Source organism: Rhincodon typus, chromosome 4 (assembly GCF_021869965.1).
Source record: "Rhincodon typus isolate 14 chromosome 4, sRhiTyp1.1, whole genome shotgun sequence".
Classification (NCBI taxonomy): Eukaryota; Metazoa; Chordata; class Chondrichthyes; order Orectolobiformes; family Rhincodontidae; genus Rhincodon; species Rhincodon typus.
In genome coordinates this window covers 17931168-17955217 of record NC_063335.1, presented here as the reverse complement: position 1 = coordinate 17955217, position 24050 = coordinate 17931168, and the positions used below count along the sequence as shown (strand labels likewise).

At 39.9% G+C, this 24050-nt stretch overlaps 1 protein-coding gene across 2 annotated transcripts in view; it reads right to left on the bottom strand.

Moving 5' to 3' along the window:
* rbbp8 (retinoblastoma binding protein 8) overlaps positions 1-13559 on the bottom strand; it is a 78505-nt gene extending 64946 nt beyond the window's left edge. The window contains exons 1-2 of one of the 2 annotated variants that reach the window (XM_048595951.1): positions 13469-13559; positions 3806-3885 (exon numbers count right to left, since the gene is read on the bottom strand). The gene's annotated coding sequence lies outside the window, so the exon portion shown is untranslated. Of the gene's footprint in view, positions 1-3805; positions 3886-8395; positions 8843-13468 lie in introns of those variants that run through there. The other variant, XM_048595950.1, reaches the window with a different exon arrangement.
* Between the last annotated feature and the right edge of the window lie 10491 nt (positions 13560-24050).

Here is a 24050-nt window from a genome sequence, read left to right as displayed (position 1 = left end):
CACCTTGTCCCCGCCTCCCTAACCTATCCTTCCTCCCATCTATCCCCTCCTCCCACCTCAAGCTCCACCCCCATCTCCTACCTACTCGCCTCATCCCGCCCTCTTGACCTGTCCGTCCTCCCTGGACTGACCTATCCCCTCCCTAACTCCCCACCTACTCTCACCTTTACTGACTCCACCCCCGCCTCTTTGACCTGTCTGTCTCCTCTCCACCTATCCTCTCCTCTATCCATCTTCTAACCACCTCGCCCTCTCTCCCTATTTATTTCAGAACCTCCTTCCCCTCCCCCATTTCTGAAGAAGGGTCTAGGCCCGAAACATCAGCCTTTCTGCTCCTATGATGCTGCTTGGCCTGCTGTGTTCATCCAGCTCTGCACCTTGTTGCCTCTCATCCACAACCCTACCCACCAGAATCTCTGATAATCCTCCCATATAAAGACCAATTTTGTCAGTCTGAAGTAATTGTGAAAAAAAAAACAGAAGACTGAAGTATATTCCCTTGCTGTTTACAGTGAAAAGAGTCCAAGATGGCAAGGCATGCAGCCTCTGCAAGTTGCAGTATATGCAAGCCATTTGTTTTTTCCCCATTTGATCCTTAGTATTACCATCGACTGCAATGGATTAGCCAGTATTTTTGATTTGCTGGTACCCTTAGTGAGTGCTGGATAAAGTGAATTTTACTGTACATAGTAGACTCACGATATTCATATATGTATATGTATAGTAACACCCTGGCTGCAAAACAGTCATCCTAGCAACTCAGTAACATTGTTGATCATCATCCATGTATACAAGTGCCCCAAGTGTAATCCTCGAATTTATGTTGGAATTTAGCTCAGCAGCCTTTGAGGAACTTTTCCAGTAGTACCCCAGATAATTATCCAGCCAAGGATTTTTAAATTTATTATTTCATGGGATCTGGCACCACTAGCAATGTCAGCATATGCTATCCATCGCCAATTCTTTGAGGATAGTTGCAAGTCAACTATATTATTGTGGGTCTGGAGTTATGGACTGCAGGCCACACCAGGTAACGATGGCAGATTTCATTTGTTAAAAGAACACTCGTGAGTCAAATTCACTATTATAACAATTGTTGGTGGTTTCATGGCCACTATTACCAAGAATATCTTTGGATTTCAGATTTTATTGATTAAATTGAAACCCTGCCAGCAGCCTTTGTGGAACATGAACCTCTTCCCCAGAGCATTATCTTGGGATGCTAAATTATTAATTCCATGAAGTTACCACTACACTACTATCACCTCCAGGTGGAACACAAATGAGCTCAAATGTGCAATTATGTGAGGACTAAATGTAAGCTTGTGAAACTTGCTTATGACACAACAATAGAGAAAGTTGTAGATACAGCATGTGTGATAAGACTTGGATAATTTGTGCAATTCAACAATGTAAATTATTGAGTACTGATGAAAGAAAATTGAGTGAATCAAGCATATAATGAATCAAACTTGAATGATAGAGAAAGAAACATAGAAGATAAGGGCAGAAGGCGGCCATTTGGCCCTTAGAGCCTGCTCCACCATTCATCACGATCATGGCTGATCATCCAACTCAATAGCTTAATCCTGCTTTCTCCCCATAACCTTTGATTCCATTTGCCCGAAGTGCTTTATCCAGCTGCCTCTTGAACACATTCAATGTTTTGGCATTAACTACTTCCTGTGGGAATAAATTCAACAGGCTCACTGCTGTTCGGGTGAAGAAATGCCTCCTCATCCCGTCCTAAATGGTCTAACCCAAATCCTCACACTGTGAACCCTGGTTCTGGACACACATACTATCAGGAACATCCTCTCTGCATCTACCCTGTCTGGTCCTGTTAGAATTTTATAAGTCTCTGTGAGAACCCCCCTCATTTATTATTTCTGTAATCTCCTCATGGCACACAGCTTTTGATTTCTCTTCCCACAAGTAGTCAAACATGGGCAGCAGTAGAAACCACATTTAGAAAGAGATAACAAAGTCAGAATAAACTACAAAAATTCATGAGAAAACAACCAGCGTAACATTCCAAGAAAGTAAGACACTGCAGAGAGAGAGGATCAGGAGGATAAAGGTGAAACAGAACAGTGAATGAATATTGATTCAGATCACGGTAAAACAGATACATCAACACCAGAGCCATAGAACCTCTCGGAGATAGAACAGCACAGAACTAAAATCTCAAAATTGTACACCAAGGGTCAAAACAACTCACCTCTGAATAACTTCACATTTCAATATGAAAATCTGGAAAGATATCAGGAACAAAAACAGAAGTTGCTGGAAAAGCTCAGCAGGTCTGATAGCCTAATTGAGGAAAGGTCCGACCTAGAATAATGCTCATGGCAGTGGATGGTATGGAACATTCACAGACTTGTGCACATCACTGCAGATGTCTATTGTAATTTGTGAGAAAAAACATTTCCAGAAATTAATCCTACCTGTTCTAACTTCTATTTTAACAATAATATTGTTGTTCTAGATTTCTCACCAGAGGAAATAGTTTCTCTGCATCCACATCATTATATCTCTTGGAATTTTAAACACCTTAATGAGGCACTTCTCAACCATATAAACTCAAGAGAAGCCAGATCAAGTTTATGTTGTATAAACCTTAAATCGCCTTAAGCTATCCAATGATGAAGAGCACTAAGAACAGGTTTTCTAAACTCACTAAGTCAAACCAAAACAAACAGTAACAAATAAATACAAATTGAACAAAGTCATCTTTGTCCAAATTGCATGGGAATGTAATAGGACACTAAAATGTCGCTGAATGATACTGAAAACCAACTGGATACTGAAATATATAGCCAAAACAGTAGAACACAAGTTGCCACTAACATTTTCACTCCCTGAAATACACCTCATTCAAGATCCTATTTAATTGCAATATTCGCTCTTCTGTAGCCAGCCACCATTGTCTGGATGCATTAATCAGTCGATCTTCCTCACAATAATTGTGCCCCCGCCCCCTCCAAAATTACCCTTGAATGTAAGGAAGTTAAATGCAGATATAAATGTCAATTAGCATTGGGGAATCCAAAGCAGAGGGGAAAAGAATGTGCAAGAGTTCCTTATCACTACACTTAAGCTAATTGGATCAGCTGGGTGCAATACAGAGAGAAAATCTGTGCGCAGGTATGAAAACACATTTGAATTGCTGCCCATTTAAATGTATTAGACTTTTATTAACAGCGGAAATGGAAATGTTATGACCTGTCCCCAGGCAAGGTTCTCCAGTTTACTACAGTTCCAGATACGATACTTCAAACCATTAAGTACCTAAGTGAGGAGAAATGAATTGGCTCCCCTTCGTTAGAATTAGAATTAGGCTTTATTGTCTTAGATTCAAGAACAGGGATACACAAGTACAGTGAAAAGTGTACAAAGTTGCTATTTCTGGCACCATCTTAGGAACAAATGTGCCTAAGTACAAAATCTTAGGTATAAATTAGAAAAATAAGGAAATAAAGTTAAAAGTTCAGCATTACAGACCTTCTAAAGCAGAGGAAGCAGACAGAGCAGACAAGTCCACACTGAGCTTCACTGCACTGGTCTTCACCAAGATAGACAGCAGGAAACAGGAGGTCCTCAGTAGTACAGTAACCAGCACAATTCAACAGAAACAATGTGATTGCACTGTCACATCCTTCTGACCAAAAGCATGGACATACCACACTGGGGGTTCTCCAGTTAAGATGTACAGAGTCTCAGCTACAGTTTATTTTTCCTCTTATTGATGTTTGCCTTTCTTTGTACTGCCCATTAGGTCTTTAATCCAGATAGATTAACTTACATTCATATGTAGCTGGGCTTCCTTCAGGACCCCCTCAGGGAATTCTCTGTAGTTGCAAATTGCTCATACAATCTTGACAGCTGTGGTGGAAGGACAAACACAAAAAATATTATACTGCGTCAGCTTCCTTTATGTTATAAACGTTCCTTGTATTTTCAAATTATTACACCCAAGATCGTTTAGTGACCTGCCCAATAACATAATACAACACTCACCCTTCTGTTAGTGGTAAGAAGGTTGATTTTGAGAGACCTCTTTCTTATAAATTTCTCCCAGACAAAAATAAAATTATATTCTAAAAGTAGCCAATTTAACCAGACTTTCTTGAATTAAGAAAAAAGTTTGTCAATTACTAATCACGAGCAGTAGTGAAGCAACACACACACACAGAAATATGAGGTGAATTCAATAAGATAAAGTTATAGCGACTGTCTGTGTGGAGTTTGCACGTTGTCCCAGTGTCTGCATGGATTTCCAATGGGTGCTCTGGTTTCCTCCTATGGTCCAAGGATGGGCAGGTTAGGTGCATTGAACATGCTAAATGGCCCATAGTGTCCAGGGATGTGCAAGCTAGGTGGGTTAGCCATGGGAAATGCAGGATTACAGGTTGTGGGGCAGGGTCTGGGTGGGATGCTCTTTGGAGAGTCGGTGTGGACTCGATGGGCCAAATAGCCCGTTTCTATACTATAAGGGTTCTATAATTTTATATAAGATCTATGGATCAGTCTGTGAATTGCACATGAAAAGCGAATATTTGAATGTCACATCCATCGCAGTGGATGTTACCAGTAGTGTTAACGGACATTGTTGAACTGTCAATTTCAAGATTCCTGGCTTTGAAGGTTGACTGAAACTCTTTTGTTCTGATTCCTTGCAAGGGTGGCTGACTGACAGTCCACAAAGTGAGAGACAAAATTTGTTTTTGTAAGGCTAGATGTGTTTATATGGATATTCTCAGAGCTGTGACCCTTGCAGCACACCAGGATGTCAGGACACTAACGGACACAGACTAGTGTTGTGTTGCAGTTGCTTCTTTTTTTTTTAATTTTTTTTTTGCTAATTCCTAGATGGTCAAAAAACTGCAAGATGTGGCTCTCTGCTAAGAAGTGAATGATAGTCAGCCCCCACACGATGTTATAATTCTCCATGTATTTGAAATTTCCTGCTACTCTACAGATGTGACATTCCATGGGTCCTACACAGAACTTTGCCAGAATGACTGAATTTATAGAATCATAGAATCCTTAGGATGAAGAAAAAGGCTATTCAACCCATTGAGTCTACACCGAACTTCTGAACAGCAGCTCTCCCAAAGCCATCCCGATACCCTATCCTCATAACCCTGCATTTCCCCATGGCTAATCCACCTAACCTGCGCATCCCTGGACACTATGGGGCAATTTAGCATGGCTAAGGCACCTGTCCTACACATCTTTGGGCAGTGGAAGGACACAAGAGCACATGGAGGAAACCCAAAGAGTCACAGGGAGAACATGCAAACTCCATACAGACAGTCACCCGAGGTTGGAATCAAACCTGGGTCTTTGGCGCTGACAGGCAGCAGTGCTAACCACTGAGCCACCATGCCACCCCGCCACTCCATGCAGTTACAAGGATCATTAACATTAGCTACAGAGCCAGAATATTAAATTCCAACCCAGTAACAGGGATCATTATCATCAGCTACAAATCCAGAATATTAAACTCCAGCCTAGTGACACGGACCATTAACATTAGCTACATCTGCAGTTATTTTGTGACTGGAGTAACCTTCTCTTAAAAACAAAATCTTGGAGTGAAAATTAACAATTTCCATTGGGTTCTAAACCAATGTCATGACACAAATTGTCTGAATACCCACTTGATGTCAGAGGCAACATAAACTTTGTAGCATGAAGTCTAAACATCATATGATATTTCACTACAAACTGAGGATATTTATTCTACAGCAGTTAAATAGTTTGGTACCTATAAAATAACAAAAGATCACAGGATGCCTTACAAAAAATGCTAGTATGTGTTCGAGTATTGCTAATAAAAACACATTTTGTCAAAGCTTTTCATTTTGCACTCATCAGTGCGTTTGCATGAAATACAAAGTAAAGGGAAAACAACATCCATACTATACAAGGGGATAGTCATGATAAATTGACAAAGACAGTATGATTGTGAAAGGTTTTCCATGAAGATGTTAATGATGACTAATAATTAACTGGTAAGCTTTATTTAAAAATTAAACAGAGCAGACTGACTGATTGGTCTTGACATTGCCCTCAGAAATGACTCAGAGAACGTCTATCACCAATTTTGTTCCATTGAAAAGACAGCATGTGTAGTTGCTCTTCTGCAAAGAACAAGACCCAATGTATTTATACTTGCAGCTTCCATCACAACACTTTCCAAGCCCAATGGGCAATCCCAAACTGGTTGTTAGTTCTTTGCACAGTCAAGATTATCCAGCAAATGTTGCCCAATTGCACAATCACCTCTAATGTTGGACAGTTTGTTGAGCTTTGCAAGTGCAAGTTGTTTGAGTATGGTCAGTACCAGTGTTGTGTGAACAGCCAAAGGGATATACTGTTTTGATCCAATTTGCCAGTTAATAGCACATATGGCCTTAGCACCTAGCATCCCAGGGCAGCACAGTGGCTCAGTGGTTAGCACTGTCGCTTCACAACACCAGGGACCTGGGTTCAATTCCACCCTCGGGCGACTGACTGTGTCGAGTTTGCACGTTCTCCCAGTGTCTCCGTGGGTTTCCTCCCACAGTCCAAAGATGTACAGGTTAGGTGGATTGGCCATGCTAAATTGCCTGTATTGTTCAGGGATGCATAGATTAGGTGGGTTTATGGGGATGTGGGTCTGGGTGGGATGCTCCAAAGTCAGTGTGGACTTGTTGGGCCTGTTTCCACACAGTAGGGATTCTACAATTCTATGATCCCACCAGCACTAAAATGTCTGATTTACAGACATCATACTTTGAAACGTAATCTCATACACTGGTGCAATTTTAAAGATCTGACGTGTAAGTATTCCTCTACTTTCAAGCTGCTCTCTTATGCTGTCCTATATTGTGTTCTGACTTGCAAACAGACTCCAGAATGGGAAGTGGACAAACAGGAGGCTGGAAAAACACAGCAAGCCAGGCAGCATCTGGAGGAGGAGAAGTCAACGTTTTGGGTATTACCCTTCTTCAGGTCTGAATGTGGGGGTAGGGAGCGCTGTCGATAAAGACCTGGCGGGGGTGGTAGCAGAATGGTGTTAATAGGTGGATACCAGTAGTAGGTACGACCTATGGCCAGAATGGGACACCTTCACAGTGTGGGGACATTCACAACGCCTGTACCACATTACCCATTTTTGTTTTATGCAGAACATCTTTATGGCAGCATCCTAATAGTGGCAAAACCTAGTGATGCTCGTTACATAGATAGGAAGACATGTGAGCAGGTGTTGGTGTACAATATCTAGGTGAATTTAGATGGATTTTGAAATTCTAGCAAGGACAACATTGGAAGTGAGAAGTGTAAAGTGGATTTTGGCTACAATAGTAACAAGTTCAGCCAGAAGCAGCATTCAATCTGGTTAACAAACTATGTATTTTGTTTTAAGTTGAGCCCTGCTTAGGGTCAGACAGATTGAGATGGCACACCATCGGGTATATGCTGACAATTCATCCAGAAAACAGACATTTTTTGGTGAGGCCACCTGCTGGCTGCAAAACATAAATATGAAAATTCCTTCCAAATATGGTTCACAGTGGAACGTAAATCAGATACTTTCAAAAAATATTTTAGAGGTATTTGGTATATATAGCGTGCTTGTAAGGAAGAGAGAGCTTTAGAGAATGATTCCTTATGTTTTGCACCATTGGAGACTTTGTTGCACAATACTTGGATCTGTTGCAGACATTTAGAGATTTATTGGTATTACTATTTCTACAATGCATTATCGTAGTATCAAACACTTCTTTAACTCCCAAATGCATAGCCAAGGCTGTTGCAAACTTGGCAATGACTAGTCATTAGAACTGCATAGTACTAACAGCTACTACACTATGATGGTGTCCAACTACAAGGGACCAAAACTATTGACCGAAATTGAATTGGAATTCAGTGACCACGATGAAAAGAATTTATTTTAAAGCTGGCAATTTCAAGTATTGTTAGGCATGACAAAACATGCCCTCATTCCTTTCTATTCAGCTTCTCACGTACTACTGGACTACGACTAGTTAATCAATTACCAAATGGAAGTTCAGAGTGCTGGCTTTCTGTTTTCGAACATGAAGTATCGTATATATGTATATATTTAAATCTCACACAAAAATAATTAGAGCCTCATTCACTGCAGCAAGTTAATTTTCTGCCCACTAGATTCACACTAGATTCAAATCCAATAAAATAAAGAGATCACCACTGTTCTTTTGGGAGAAAACCTTTCCAACACAACAAAGTGGCAAGTTACTCATTTTCAAAATTTAGAGGCATTGTCTCATCCTACTTCATATTAGAACAATTGTTTTTATAATACAGGCTTAAGATATACAAAGTTCAAACTTAACTTAAAATTCAATTATACATTACATACCTTTAAAATTATATTGTGAAAATTAATCTTGGCATTTCCTACTTCTGCAGTCCTCACGTGTACCACAGAAGGCAATATGCATGGACCAACTTCAGTCACTTACAAGACTGCTGCTCAGTTCAAACTGTCTGTTTCTGCCAGGGCATATATGTAAATGCACAATGGATAACCCAATTATGCTTTTCACAACTGGTTGAGCAGGTTTATGCACTCCCTGCAACTGGGAATCAAACTAGAATTTGTTGGCATAATAGCCTAGCCAAACTGGTTTTGCACTCATCTAGAAACTGGTTCAACTAGTCTGCATCAAAGAAACGTTCAAGCTACAAAGGCGATTCAATATACAAAAACAGGCCACACTATCAACTCCGAAAACAAACTTGGGACTCCCTGTTTCCAGTCAAAGTGCTCTCACTAAATAAAACTGTGATCTGGTTTTAAAATAATGTTCAAATGTTGCAATTGATTTTGATGTACCAAAATGTTTTGATTTTGAGACATGAATGATTAACTAAATAAGTCAGGCAGACAAAGGTAAAATTCAAAACACTAGCCCAAGTCTCCACTTGTTGGTTGGAGTGCTTACGTCCTAAAGTGCACAGAATGCGAGTTTAGTCATTGTTGTTTTAATTAAATTTTTCCAGCAACAAATGTAAGCATTGAGAAACCAAATGCAATGGAAATTAAAAGTAACTATACACAAGAACAAAGATCCTTCTAGTAGGTAAACATTAAAATCTAGAGTTTGGAACTTTTGCCATGAAAAGCAAACAAAGGATATACTTTGCTTATCCCCAGAACTTGCTGCAGGCCAGACACAACCCGAAAACCTGCACCTACCATATCTGGGCAGGCATGCAAAGTAAAGACATAACTGCTGTCACATTTTCTTCCATTTGTACTGCACATTGGAACGTGCTTGCCAAGGGAGCACTGGCAAGGCAGGTGGGGTTGGTAGAGGTTTGAAGAGATATGCAATACCTCAATTTGTTAATGTGAATAAACACTTCAGGTTGATGACAGTCGCATGCTGCTCCAGACAAGTTTAGCCTTCAGTCAACACCAATAACAGAGACTGTTCAGTCATTGATTTCATTGTTGTTTGTGGGACCTTGCCATTATGAACTGGCAGCTACGTTTTCCTGCAATAGTGATCACACTTCAAGTGCAGTGATCTTATTTCCAGAAATCAAAACTGAGACACCATTAAAAACCTCGGAAAAGTGGGGCTCCATGATTATTGACACATTGGACAATTAATGGCAGGGTTCTGAAGGACAGTTACATTGTACTCAAAATGTTAACTGCTTCTCTCTCCACAAATGCAGCCAGTCCTGAGTTTCTCCAGCAATTTGACTACAATGCAGGATAAAAACAATGCAGAAGTTTGGACGAGAAACACTGGAAAACAGAGGTGAGATCAAGAGGGCAAGAGGAAAGAGTAGGGCCAATTAGAGACCATGGGAGCAATCTCTGCATGGAACTGGAGAACAATGATAGGGTGTTAAACGAGTACAGGTAGTTCTGCTATAACGCGTGTTTCGTTAATGCGAATTGGCATAAACGCAATTGAATAGTGGTCACTGTATGAATAACGTTTACTTTCTACTGTACAGTATAGCTATTTTCTATAGCAATTTCCCTATAACGTGATTTTCTACGACAATTTTCTGTAGTGCGATTTTCTATACCGCGAGGTCGCACAAGAATGCAACTATTGTGTTATAGGAGAACTACCTGTACTTCACATGGTTCTTCACTTTGGAGGAGGAGATATGCAAGTACAGTACATAATTCAGGAACAGAGACTGTGAAGTTCTTGAGCAGTTTGTCACAGGGAGTGAAGAGGTATCGAAGGTTTCGGCAGGCTTAAAAATGAATAAACCCAAGTTGGGATGAGTTGTATCCCAGGTTGCAGTGTTAGGGAAACCACTTGAGAAAATTCTGAAACAAAGGATTAATTTCCATTCGGAGAGACAAGGTTTGGCCAAGAATAGTCAGTAAGACTTTGTCAAAGGGAGATCATGCCAAACAAATTTTACTGAATTTTTCACGGCGGTGATGAGATGTGTAGATGTGAAGGTAGTGCAGTGGGTACAGTGCGTAAGTACTTCAACAAAGCCTTTGCCAAGGTCCCACATGCGATACTGATGAAGAAGATAAAAGCATGTGGTATCCAGGGTAATGTGGCAAGTTCAACCCAAAATCAGTTTAGTGGTAGGAGACAGAGAGTGATGGTAGAAGGTTGGTGCGTAACTGGAAGTCAGTGTCCATTGGAGTACAACAAGGATAAGTGCTAGGTCCCTTATAGTTCATGTATATTATATATAATGTGGAAGGGGTGGTGACAGGACAAGAAGGCAACAATAAGTAGGCTTGCAGATGAGAAGATAGTTGACACTGGTGAACAAGGTCTTGGGTTACAGGAAGATAAAGATGGATTGATTTGATGGATAGATCAGTGGCAGATGGGATTTAACCCTGACAAGTATGAGGTGATGTACTTTGGAAGAAGTAACAAGACAAGGGAGTATTCAATGAATGTTTGGACACCAGGAAGAGTAACAGAGGGATCTTGGGGTACTTGTCCCTAGATCCCTGAAGGTAACAGACAGGCTAATCGTATAGTTAAGGCTACTTATGGGACATTTGTCTTTATCAGTCATGACTAAGATTATAAGAGTACAGAGATTATGTTGGAGCTGACTTTGGTTAGGCCAGAGCTGGAACACTGTGTGCAGTTCTAGTCACCACACAACAGAATCACCCTACAGTGCAGAAAGAGGCCCATCGACTCTACACTAACCTTCGGAAGAGCATCTCACGCAAACCCACCACCCCACCCCCATAATCGCGCATTTACCATGACTAATCTACCTAGCCTGCCCATCCTGGACACTACAGGCCAATTTAGCATGGCCAATCCACCTATCTTGCACATCTTCAGACTGTGGAAGGAAACCAGCACTCGACGAAACCCACGCAGACACCAAGAGAATGGCAAACTCCACACAGACAGTACCCAAGGCTGGAATCAAAGCCAGGTCCCTCCTGTTGTGAGGCAGCAGTGCTCACCACTGTGCCCTATACTATATGAAGTATGGGATTATACTGGAGAGGTGATTCACCAGGATGTTGCCTGGGATGAAGCAGCTCAGCTATGAAGATATGTTGGATAAGCAGAGATTGTTTTCTTTAGAGCAGAGAAGGCTGAAGGGATCTGATAGAAGTGTACAAGATTACAAGAGCGTGAACAAGGTGGATAGAAAACAATTGTTCCCCTTTGTCGAGGGTCAATAACAAGGGGGCATAATTTTAAGGTGAAAGTTAGGAGGTTTATAGGAGATTTGAGGAAAAACTTTTATCACCCAAAGGGCATAGGAATCCTGAACTTCCTGAAAGAGCAGTTGAGGCAAGAATCCTCACAACCTCTGAAAATTACTTAACTGAGCACTTAAAAGTGTTGGAAAGTTGCACTCATGTCGACTTCGAGTAGATATTTGCCAATGCAGACTCATTGGGCCGAAGCGCCTCTTCTCTCCTGTATAATTCTATTGGACTGTCACCACCCAGTCGATGCCATGAACCAAATGTGAGATCCTGAAGCCTTCCTCATTGGCAAAAATCAGATAGCTACTAGTTGGTAGCAACACCAATTGCTGCAAATATCACATTCTTGCCCTTGAGCTCCTTTCTGATTGGATCAAGCCACCTGCCACTTAACCGCTGGATTAGCTGTTGCCTGCCCGACTGTTGAGTGTAGGTTAGCTCCAACAGAAAAGAACTGGGTTACCTTGGGGGATCTTCTAAAAACCAGCAGATTGGATGAGTCAGGATCATTAAATATGATCTTATATTTGAAATGAGTGCCCAGAGGATTTTAAAGCAAGCAAACATGGAATGGCTGGCTGAATCTCAGGATGCAGTTCAGCGCACAGTTTTAACTGAACAAGGTGCGTGGATACAACAGCAGAGCCACAGTGGCGATTAAAACCTAGGTATTTCAGTCATCAGAAGAAAATGACTGGGGCACTTAGAGGAATACCCAGATGGTACCAACAAAACTGTTGGATCACCTAACTTTAATAATCACTAATTAGAGGTAAAGCTATTTAAAGGACGCAAGCTTGTGAAGCATAGTATGTGGATACAAGGTTTCCCCTCATTTTTATTCGAAGATGTCGGACAGCAGGCCTTCATTCAATTGTCTGATGAGTTTTATTTGGACCCATGGCTTTTGTGGCTTATGTTACTGAAACTTCTACAGGAATGTTTTGCGTCACACAAATCTCATGGTTTTCATTACATTTTGAATTCAGTTTTCAGTATATCCTTGTGACTGCATTGAAAGGCCATCTAAAGCAATTCCAAAGACATTTGCCCTACAGAAAGCTGCAGGAAATTACAAAAACATGGCACATCTGGGCAAGCTTCATTTAGTTGGGGGTTCTGTTGGTTTCCCACCAGAGATCTGCAAAATGCTTGAGTAAATTTAGCCTCTAAAACTTTAGACAGATCCACTGGCACAAATAGATGAACAATGAATCACAAAAAAAAGACATTTAATATCAGAAAAAGGAAAATGCTATTATGTCCAATTCTCAACATTTTCACAACACCCATCTTGTTAGCACCTTAAGAATTTGTGTGTTTCAAACAGATTAACTCAAATTTGGTCAAACTCCAGTCCTGATTTACTCAATCTTATAGCAAAATCCCTTTATACCAGGAACAAGTCTACTGAAGCTGAACTGTACTCCCTCAAGACTATATATATGTGTTTTCTTAGGTAATGAGATCACAACTGCAAATGTTGCTCCAGCTGTGCACTCACCAATGCATTATGCAATCATACTCAGGTTTCTTCACTTATTTGCCATTCCAGTTGCACATCATCTACCTCTACATAACCATCTACTCTACGTACACCTCTCAGGATTTTGAAAACTTATATCAACTAAGAAGATTAGTTATTGTGGCAATATAGGAAACATAGTAACCAAATTATACAGAGCAAAGTCTCAAATAATAAAGGTGATAACAATCAGATAATATGTTTGCTGTAATACTGACGAAGGGTTAAATGAGCTAGAACACCAGAATATTTTCCGTGTTCTTCTTCAAAACAATGCCATGGAATCAATTACATCTATCTGAGCAGACAGATAGGACTTCAGTTTAAACATTTCTTCAACACAAAAACAGGCATTGCTGCAAAAGTTCAGCATCTGTGGAGAAGAAAAAAAAATTAGAGTTAACGTTTCAGGTTAATGTTAACAAAGAACAAAGAAAATTACAGCACAGGAACAGGCCCTTCGGCCCTCCAAGCCTGCGCCGATCCAGATCCTCTATCTAAACCCGTCGCCTATTTTCCAAGGACCTGTATCCCTCTGTTCTCTGCCCATTCATGTATCTGTCAAGATACATCTTATATGATGGTATCGTGCCCGCCTCTACCACCTCCGCTGGCAACACGTTCCAGGCACCCACCACCCTCTGCGTAAAGAACTTTCCACGCATATCTCCCTTAAACTTTTCCCCTCTCACCTTGAAATTGTGACCACTAGTAATGGAGTCCCCCACTCTGGGAAAAAGCTTTTTGCTATCCACCCTGTCTGTACCTCTCATGATTTTGTAGACCTCAATCAGGTCTCCCCTCAACCTCCGTCTTTCTAATGTAAATAATCCTAATCTACTCAACCTCTCTACATAGCTAGCGCCCTCCATACCAGGCAACATCCTGGTGAACCTCTTTTGCACCCTCTCCAAAGCATCCACATCCTTTTGGTAATGTGGCGACCAGAACTGTACGCAGTATTCCAAATGTGGTCGAACCAAAATCCTATACAACTGTAACATGACCTGCCAACTCCTGTACTCAATACCCCATCCGATGAATGAAAGCATGCTTTCTTGACCACTCGGTCGACCTGCGTTGCCACCTTCAGGGTACAATGGACCTGAACACCCAGATCTCTCTGTGCATCAATTTTCCCCAGGGCTTTTCCATTTACTATATAGTACGCTCTTGAATTGGATCTTCCAAAATGCATCACCTTGCATTTGCCTGGATTGAACTCCATCTGCCATTTCTCCACCCAACTCTCCAATCTATCTATATTCTGCTACATTCTCCGACAGTCCCCTTCACTATCTGCTACTCCACCAATCTTAGTGTCATCTGCAAACTTGCTAATCAGGCCATCTATACCTTCCTCCAGATCATTTATGTATATCACAAACAACAGTGGTCCCAACACGATCCCTGTGGAACACCAGTGGTCACAGTTCTCCATTTTGAGAAACTCCCTTCCGCTACAACTCTCGGTCTCCTGTTGTCCGGCCAGTTCTCTGTCCATCTAGCTAGTACACCCTGGACTAGCGACTTCACTTTCTCCATCAGCCTACCATGGGGAACCTTATCAAACGTCTTACTGAAGTCCATGTATATGACATCCACAGCCCTTCCCTCATCTATCAACTTTGTCACTTCCTCAAAGAATTCTATCGAGTTGGTAAGACATTACCTTCCCTGCATAAAACCATGCTGCCTATCACCAATAAGCCCATTCTCTTCAAAATGTACATAGATCCTATCCCTCAGTATCTTCTCCAGCAGCTTCCCCACCACTGACGTCAGGCTTACCGGTCTATAATTACCTGGATTATCCTTGCTACCCTTCTTAAACAAGGGGACAACATTAACAATTCTCCAGTCCTCCGGGACCTCACCCGTGCTCAAGGATGCTGCAAAGATATCTGTTAAAGCCCCAGTTATTTCCTCTCTCGCTTCCCTCAGTAACCTGAGATAGATCCCAACCGGACCTGGGGACTTGTCCACCCTAATGCCTTTTAGAATACCCAACACTTCCCCCTCCCCCCCCCGCTATGCCAACTTGACCTACAGTAATCAAACATCTATCCCTAACCTCAACATCCATCATGTCCCTCTCCTTGGTGAATACCGACGCAAAGTACTCATTAAGAACCTCACTCATTTTCTCTGACTCTTCGCATAACTTCTCTCCTTTGTCCTTGAGTGGGCCACCCCTTTTCTCTAGTTACCCTCTTGCTCCTTATGTACGAATAAAAGGCTTTGCGATTTTCCTTAACCCTGTTTGCTAAAGATATTTCATGACCCCTTTTAGCCCTCTTAATTCCTCGTTTCAGATTGGTCCTACTTTCCCAATATTCTTCCAAAGCTTCATCTGTTTTCAGTCGCCTAGACCTTATGTATGCTTCCTTTTTCTTCTTTGCTAGTCTCACAATTTCACCTGTCATCCATGGTTCCCTAATCTTACCCTTTCTATCCCTCATTTTCACAGGGACATGTCTGTTCTGCACTCTAATCAACATCTCTTTAAAAGCCTCCCACATATCAAATGCGGATTTACCCTCAAACAGCTGCTCCCAATCCACATGCCCCAGCTCCTGCCGAATCTTGCTACAGTTGGCCTTCCCCCAATTTAGCACTCTTCCTTTAGGACCACTGAGTTAACTCTGATTTTTTCCTCCACAGATGCTGCCAGACCTGCTGAGCTTTTCCAGTGACGTCTGTTTTTATTCCTGATTTACAGCATCCACAGTTCTTTCGGTTTTTATTTAACATTTCCTCAACTTTGATTTTTGTCTTGGAATGTAATATAATCTAGAAGGTACTAATTGATAAGTGCTAATAATGAAGGTAAAAAAAGTGTAAATTTATTGCAAATTATATACCAGCTCCATAAATCCTAACTACTACTTGTCAACAGTCATATTTTACTTATTTTAAAATGAAATTGTCAATGTACCTTACAGTCACCCTGATACCTGGATTTATATTCTGCTCTTATGGAGACTTCAGCTCTGTCAAGGGACTAGAGAAGCAAGAATTGTTCTCTTCCAAGCCAAAGCCATATTTAACAGAGATGCTAACAAGTATGGAGAGTTTTGAGAAGAGTAAACAAGGGGAAATAACTCTGACTGGCGGCTAGTCAGTAACCAGATATGCAAATGAAAGGTAATTAGCAAATAGAAAAATGGAAGTGGAGAAGAGTTTGGTTGTACATAGCCAGCTATAATAATCTTGAAAGCACTGGCTGAAAAATGTAGAAGCAGATTCAATTGTAAATGAAATTGGAGATATACAGAAAAATGCAGGGCTTTAAAGAAAAAGCAAAGTGGGAGTATTTGGCTAGATATTTCAAAGTGTCAAAAAAGGGTTTATGAAAAGCTTAAATGACTTTGTTCTTTGCTGTATTATAATGTTTGTGCAATAATTATAAATTCAACTGTACTTTTCCAACAAGAATACTCTGCCTATTGCTTCACTAGGTAAAAGGCATTGCATTTTAAGCTCATTTGTCTTAAATCTCCTTACAAGGAATCCTATTTTGAAAATTTGACCCATGTAAATATTTTGGCTTTTAAAAACACAAGCATTCTGTCATCAGTAGTTAGTACAGAAGATATTTGCTCCTTAAAAAATCTTACTGAAGCATAGGATTTTCTAAATAACATTTTAACAACATGTTTTTAGAAAAACATAACCAAAGCTCTGCAAGATAGCACAAGCACAGGCTTGCTTATGAAGCAATTACATGCAAGTCTAAATATTTCAATACAAGAATTCCTAACAGAAATTCACAACATAGCCCATCCCTATGTGGCATCCTGCAAAAACTTTAATGATGTATAGGGTTTGTTTAAACATGTCCATTTGTTGTTTTTTTTCTCAATAGCACAGTACTTTCATGGAGCTACTACTGAAACCCATTCCCATATGAATGGGATGCTAATGACTTACTACAAGAATCACCTTTCTTGCCTCTATTGCATTAAAACCAGCTCTTTGTTTCAAATTTGGGTATCATAGAACAAATTCAAAATGTACACTAATGCTCCCTTAATTCTGAATGAACCCCACATTTGAAAACTATTTAAACTACTGTTGTAACTCACAAATGTTTTCAAAATCAAAAGTCTTCTTTTCAAAATGATTAATTGAACTGTTCAAAATCACAAACATAATAAAGTGCTGAACACTTCGGTCCAGGCCCGAAACGTCAGCTTTCCTACTGCTCTGATGCTGCTTGGCCTGCTGTTATCTACACCTTGTTATCTCAGATTCTCCAGCATCTGCAGTTCCTACTATCTCTTCATCTGTTGTATCTTGTCTAGGTCACATGATCAAGTGCCAGATAGCAGTAACTCATTTTACAGACTTAACCAGAAAAAGAGATCTGTTTCTGTGCTGTATGACTCTATGACTCTGTGATTCTGTTCAAAGCAGATACATCAGATGGGGACTCACCGGACTCAAAATGTTAACTCTGCTTTCTTGCAACAGACGCTGCCAGATCTGCAGCGTTTCTCCAGCAATTTCTGATTTTGTTCCAGAATCTACAGTTCTTTGTTTTATTTAAAGCAGATAAAATTGGTGCAATTGTACAGGGCTATGGTGAGACCACAATGGATATTGTGTGCAGTATGGTCTCCTTGTCTGAGGAAGAATGTTCCGTATAGTGAGTGAGTACAACAAAGAAGTGGCAGGGCTGATGTACGAAAAGAGACTGTCTGAAATAGGGTCCAGACCGTAAATGTCAGCTTTCCTGCTCCTCTGATGCTGCTTGGCCTGCTGTGTTCATCCAGCTCTACACACCTTCTTATCTCAGATTCTCCAGCATCAGCAGTTCCTACTATCACTGGATCGGTTAAGACTATTTTCACTGGAGTTTAGAAGAATGGAAAGGGAGGGATCTCAGATAAATCCAAAAAATTTTAACAGAAATTAAACAGGGTCAACACAGGAAGGATGTTACTAATGACCAGGGAATCTAGGGTTCACAGTTCAAGGATACAGGGTGCATCATAAAGTACAAAGCTGAGGAGAAATTTCTTCATCTAGACAGTGATGAGCCTGTAGAATTCTCTGCCACAAAAAGCAAATGAAGCCAAAACATTCAATGCTTTCAAGGAGTTGATTTAGTTCTTAGGACTAGAGGGATCAAAGGCCATGGAGAGAAAGCACGAAGCGGACACGGAAGTAGCTGATCAGCCATGATCATACTGAATGGCACAGCAGGCTCAAAGGGCTGAATCGTCTACTCCTGCTCCTATTGTCTACATTTTACACTATTTGACTCAACTGAAACCACCCAATTTTAGCTTTCCCCAGTTAACATAAAAGGTAGTAGTCTTTCTCCATTTCTTCATTACTTCAAATAAGATACTCCCCTTCCATACCTGTTAAAAGGTGTTAAGAAAGTGAGGGGAGCTGGACTTGCTGGATTCTTTATAAAATTATGAAGCAGAACATCAAATGTTATATTCTCTGGGATTATTACCTGAAATGCATGCAATTTGACATCTGGTACACAGAATTAGAGAAATGAACACATGGCTCAAATACTGGTGAGGGAGAACTGGATTCCAGTTCATGGAGACTGACACCAGTACTGGAAATTCAGGGAGGGCCGTATGTTGAAACAGTCTGAACTGTGCTGGGGCCAGTGTTCTTGTGAACCACATAACAAAGGAAGTAGACAGAGTTTTGAAATGAATAGTGAGGCAAGGGATAAAATGTAGAAAGATGTGATACATCCAAAGAGTAAAGACTAGGCAAAAGAGAGTGAGAACAAGGATTAAGCGTATACAAGAAGGAAACTACTGGAGAAATGAAGAAATATTTTGCCACCGTCTTCCTTACAGAGAATACAAATACATTACAGTAATAGTTGCAGATCAGAAGATGGAAGCGAGAAAGAGAAACTTAACAATATTATAAAGAGAAGCAGTGCTAAGCAAACTGATGGAACTCTGGACCAACAGGTTTCTGTATTCAGATGAAGGGGTAGATACAAAGGTGCTAATTTCCTAAAAATCCATTGTTTCAGGAAAGGTTCCATCAGGCTGGAAAAAGGTAGCAAATACAATCCCTCTATTTAAGAAGGGAGGCAGAAAACTGGAAAATATAAGCTAGTTAGCTTGACATCTGTTTCTAATAGCTTCCCCACAACAATCATTGAAGTGATTACAGCTTAAACTTTAGAAGAATTCAAGGTAATCAGAAAGAATCAACATGGGTGTTTTCAAAGGGAAGTCATCTTTAACCGATTTATTAGACTTCTTTTAAGGAGTAAAATGTGCTATGAATAGAAAGCCTATGATTGGATTGCCAGAAGCTATTTGATAAGGTGGCACATCAAATGTTATTGTAGAAAATGTATAGAAGGCAATATATTAGGATAGATATATAGACTTGCAGAAAAAGAATGCATAAACGAGTCTTTTTCTGATTGATGAGTGGAGTTCTGCAGGAGTCTGTGCTGAAGCCTTAACATTTTTACAATTTACAATGACTTAGATGAGGGGAGTAGAGGCAATGTGGCTAAATGTGCAATGACATAAAGATGGGTAGAAAAGTGTGTTGCGAAGACGACACCAGAGGTTGCAGATGGATATAGACAGGTTGAATGTGTCGGCAAAAATCTGGCGCTCAGAGTCTAATGTGGGAAAATATAAGACCATTCACACTGGCAGAAACAATTTTTAAAAAGGAGCATTACTTAAATAGAAAGTGACAGCAGAATTCCAAGGTACAGAAGGATGTTTTGGGTCACAAATAGTTAGTATGCAAGCACAATAGACAATACATAAGTGGTTAATGGAGATGCTATCCTTTCTTATGAGAGGATCTGAATGCTAAAAGCAATGATGTTATCCCTCAGCTATACAGATCCTTGGTGAGACCAAAACATGAGTATTGTGTAAAAGCAAAGTTAATGCAGATACTGGAGATCTGAAATAAAGTGCGAGAAAAACTCAGCAGGTCTAGCAGCATCTAGCGTTAACATTGCCACTCAAATAGGACTCTTCTTTGAAACTTAATAGGCTGTAAAAATGGAAAGTTTTACGCGGTAGAATGGGGAGGAACAAGTGGAACAGATGGCAAAGGCCAAACAAAATGCAAGGGTAGTGTAAATGTAATAGTGAAGAGATAAAGATGAACAATAGATGTGAATGGTAGGTGTTAATAGCATAACGTAAATTAGCTCTGCTGCGAGCAAAACTATGCAAGCAAGACACTGTGGGAGTGAGGAGTAATAGTCAAAGTGGAATGGGAGCTGTTGGGATTCATTACTTACATACATCAGAGGCCATTCAGAGTAGGTTTACCAACTGCACTGATAGCTGCATTGACTGGGTTGTCTTATGTAGATATGTTTGACGGGCTAGGATTACTTCCACTGTAGTTTAGAAGCGTAAGAAATTATTTGATGCAAGTACATAAAATTCTGAATGGTTTTGACAAGATGCAATGTAGATAGGATGCTTGTGGGCCAGTCCAGAAACAATCAGCACTACTTTTAAAATTAAGTGTAGCCTTGTAGGGCAGATGAGATTTTTTCTCTTTCACATGGTTGAGATACTTTGAAACTCTCTTCCCCAGAAGGCAATGGAGGCAGTGTCATTAAATATTTTAAGGCAGAGGTAGATAGATTCTTAACGGGCAAGGCAATCAAAGGTTTTCATGGGTAGATGCAAACATGGAATTGAAAACACTGACAGATCAGCCACGATTTTACTGAATGGCAGAAGTGGCTCAAGAGGTCTAATGACCTACTTCAGCTTTCATTTCACATTTGAAAGAAGTTAAATTTTTATCTATGAACACCACTAACAGTAGTTTCTCAGCTGCAATGTCTTGCCTTAGTGTGCTATCCACAAGACTTCCACCAAATTTGTCCAGGAAAATGCAAAATGATCTCAGCATTCTCTACTTCTTAGAAGGAAAAGTTGTCAGTCTTGTATCTATCATTCACTGATTTCTCCTCTTATGAAAATAGAGAATCATTGAGTTATTCACAAAATGAAAATTGCCAATTTTGCTTGTTACAAATTCAGAACGTACTTCATACAATTGGAACAAAATGTATTTTTTAAGAAGAAATCAACTAATTATTGCTACACTATTATTATATTTTCATTCAGTAATTGAAAAAGAACTTTGAATAATAATATATTAATTCTCAAATTGCTATTCTTTGGAGAAAATTGATGTTTCATTATTTAATGAGCAATATCATGAGAGATAAATTAGCATTGATATCAAATAAGGTCAGTGGGTATGAGACAGCAATTCTATGAATATAAAGTCAGCACATGCTTTACATAGCAGTTCCAACCACAAAGATTTGTTCTGGTGGTTTTTGATGGGGAACTGTTAAATTAATGAGGATACCATATTGTTACTTTCATATTTCATTTGTTTTTGCATAACATATAAACTATACAGCATCAATAAATCAATTCTTCAAGTTCTCAATCATCATTTTGAATGTTTATGTAAAACCAAGTGTTTCACAGAATTTCAATGTGTTTCCTCAAAATGGTAAAATGGTAAATTGCGCTCGTGACTCCCCACATAATTAAGGCTCTGAAAGATACAGGAGTGAAAACTACTTGCTGACAAAAGATTGTTCAGAATCTCTGTTGTAAACGTTGTCTAATCATCCTGTTCAGACATGTTACTATTCATCTTTGGAACAGGTGGGACTTGAATCCAGGCCATCCTGGCTTAGAGGTAGGAACATGCCACTGCACCACAAGAGATGCCTTTTTTTTTGCGTAGATATTTTTTAATCAAACTGTTCAGATGTGTTATGATACACCTTTAGAGCAGGTAGGACTTGAACCCAGGACTTCTGGCTCAGAGACAGGGACATCACCCATGCAGCACAAGAATCCACCTTGCAGATATTCTTAATTAAGCTGTCCCGACAGTATGAAGCACATCCAGGCAGAGGGGACTTGAAACCACATTTTCTTGCCCAGCAGTCGGGACTCTACCACTGCACCACAAGAGCACTTTTTTTTTGTTGTATGCTTGCCCTTGAGAATAAGTGCAATACTCATAGAAAGTAGACTGTAGTTGCAACGATATTGCTCGATATTATTCAACCTACTGCAACTGTTCAACTGATTGCATAAAGAGGAAATACAATCGTGAGAAATGCACATCTTTTGTACTCTTAAGTCTTTTTCATGAAAGGAGTTGCATCAATCTTCACAACGGAAAATTGACCTTCCACAGTTATCACAGTTTGTAGCTGTAGATTTACACGTTAGTTTTTACATTAATGTTAGATTTTTTCTGAAACATAAAATATAAAATTTAGACTTTCATCGCTTAAAACTCTCTTATTTCCCAAATCAACTAATAGAAGTGGAAAGCAAGTGAACATTTACCTAAAATGATTTTAAAGACTGGATAAGTATCAGCATGTGTTTCCGAGATGAAAACTTGGCTCCTTCAATGGCCTGGAGGTGAAAAAGTACCAGTGTAGTACTACACCATAGAGGTCACAAGTACAATTATTACTGAGGTAATAACTGGGGCCACAATAACTGATCTCATCAGATTTTTTGGATTAAAAGGAGACAAGTAACAAGTAAATAAGGGATAAATAATGAACTCATGTCCCTACTGCCGATCACTATTCATTCAGCACAATATGCATGTAGATGACAGCGCATAAGTGCATATAGCAAGGAATGCACTACTGTATTCTAATCATCTTCATGCTCTTTAACCATAGATTAGGTTTTCCTACTCTTTACCACATCAGTTCCAACCTGTTTTGTGTAGCTTAATCTTTTGCCCATATTTTTCTCTTGTTCCTGCAATAACAATCATAGACCATGTCTTGCATTCTGTGCTCTCTTGATGAACCCGAGCCATTCATTGCAATTCCATGAACAAAACCAGGAGTCCCTCTGACTAAATTCAGTCATCCTACACCCCCTATACACAGTTTCTTCAGCAGTTTAACTTACTTTTGAGAGTTTTCAGGGTTGCGACACTTCAATACAGGTGAGAGATACAGATAGGCTAAACAACTAAGATCCAGTTGCTACATCAATGATCCCATGTGCCCACCCACCAATTATTCTCATTAGTCCCACATTCCTTTCTTTTCCAAAATCATCTTCCAGTATTCCAACACCCAAAAACCATGGTGATGCATGTGCATGATTTACATGCATTTTAATATCATTTATTTTGGTTTTTGAACTTTGAGTGTATATATAGTTTGGGTCCAAATACAAGCTACTTTTCTTATGAAGGGAGATTAAGCATAGGAACTTTAGGTTCCTCAAGCTCCTAGCTAATTTACAAAAAAAGGTGCCAGGCTTGAATATATTCCTTTTTGTTTGTACAGAATGTATATGAATGTGCATTGCCGTCCAAGAAGATTATCTCAAATTGCTCGTTAATGTAGTTATCAGCACACTCAAGATTGCTTGGCAATTTCTGATCAATTATGAAATAAAATTTAACTGAAAAAAACTGCTTTAAGTTTTACAAGCATAGACTGGTTAAAGATGGTCTGTACTATGCTTATTATGAACAGTGATAGGAACAAATTTGATCCAATCACCAATTGCTGAAACATACAACCTACATACACGGCATCAGACAAGCAGAGGAATTCATTCACAATGTTTCAGAGATAGTAGGAACTGCAGATGCTGGAGAATCTGAGATAACAAGGTGTAGAGCTGGATGAACACAGCGGGCCAAGCAGCATCAGAGGAGCAGGAAGGCTGACGTTTTGGGCCTAGACCCTTCTTCAGAAATGGGGGAGGGGAAGAAGATTCTGAAATAAAT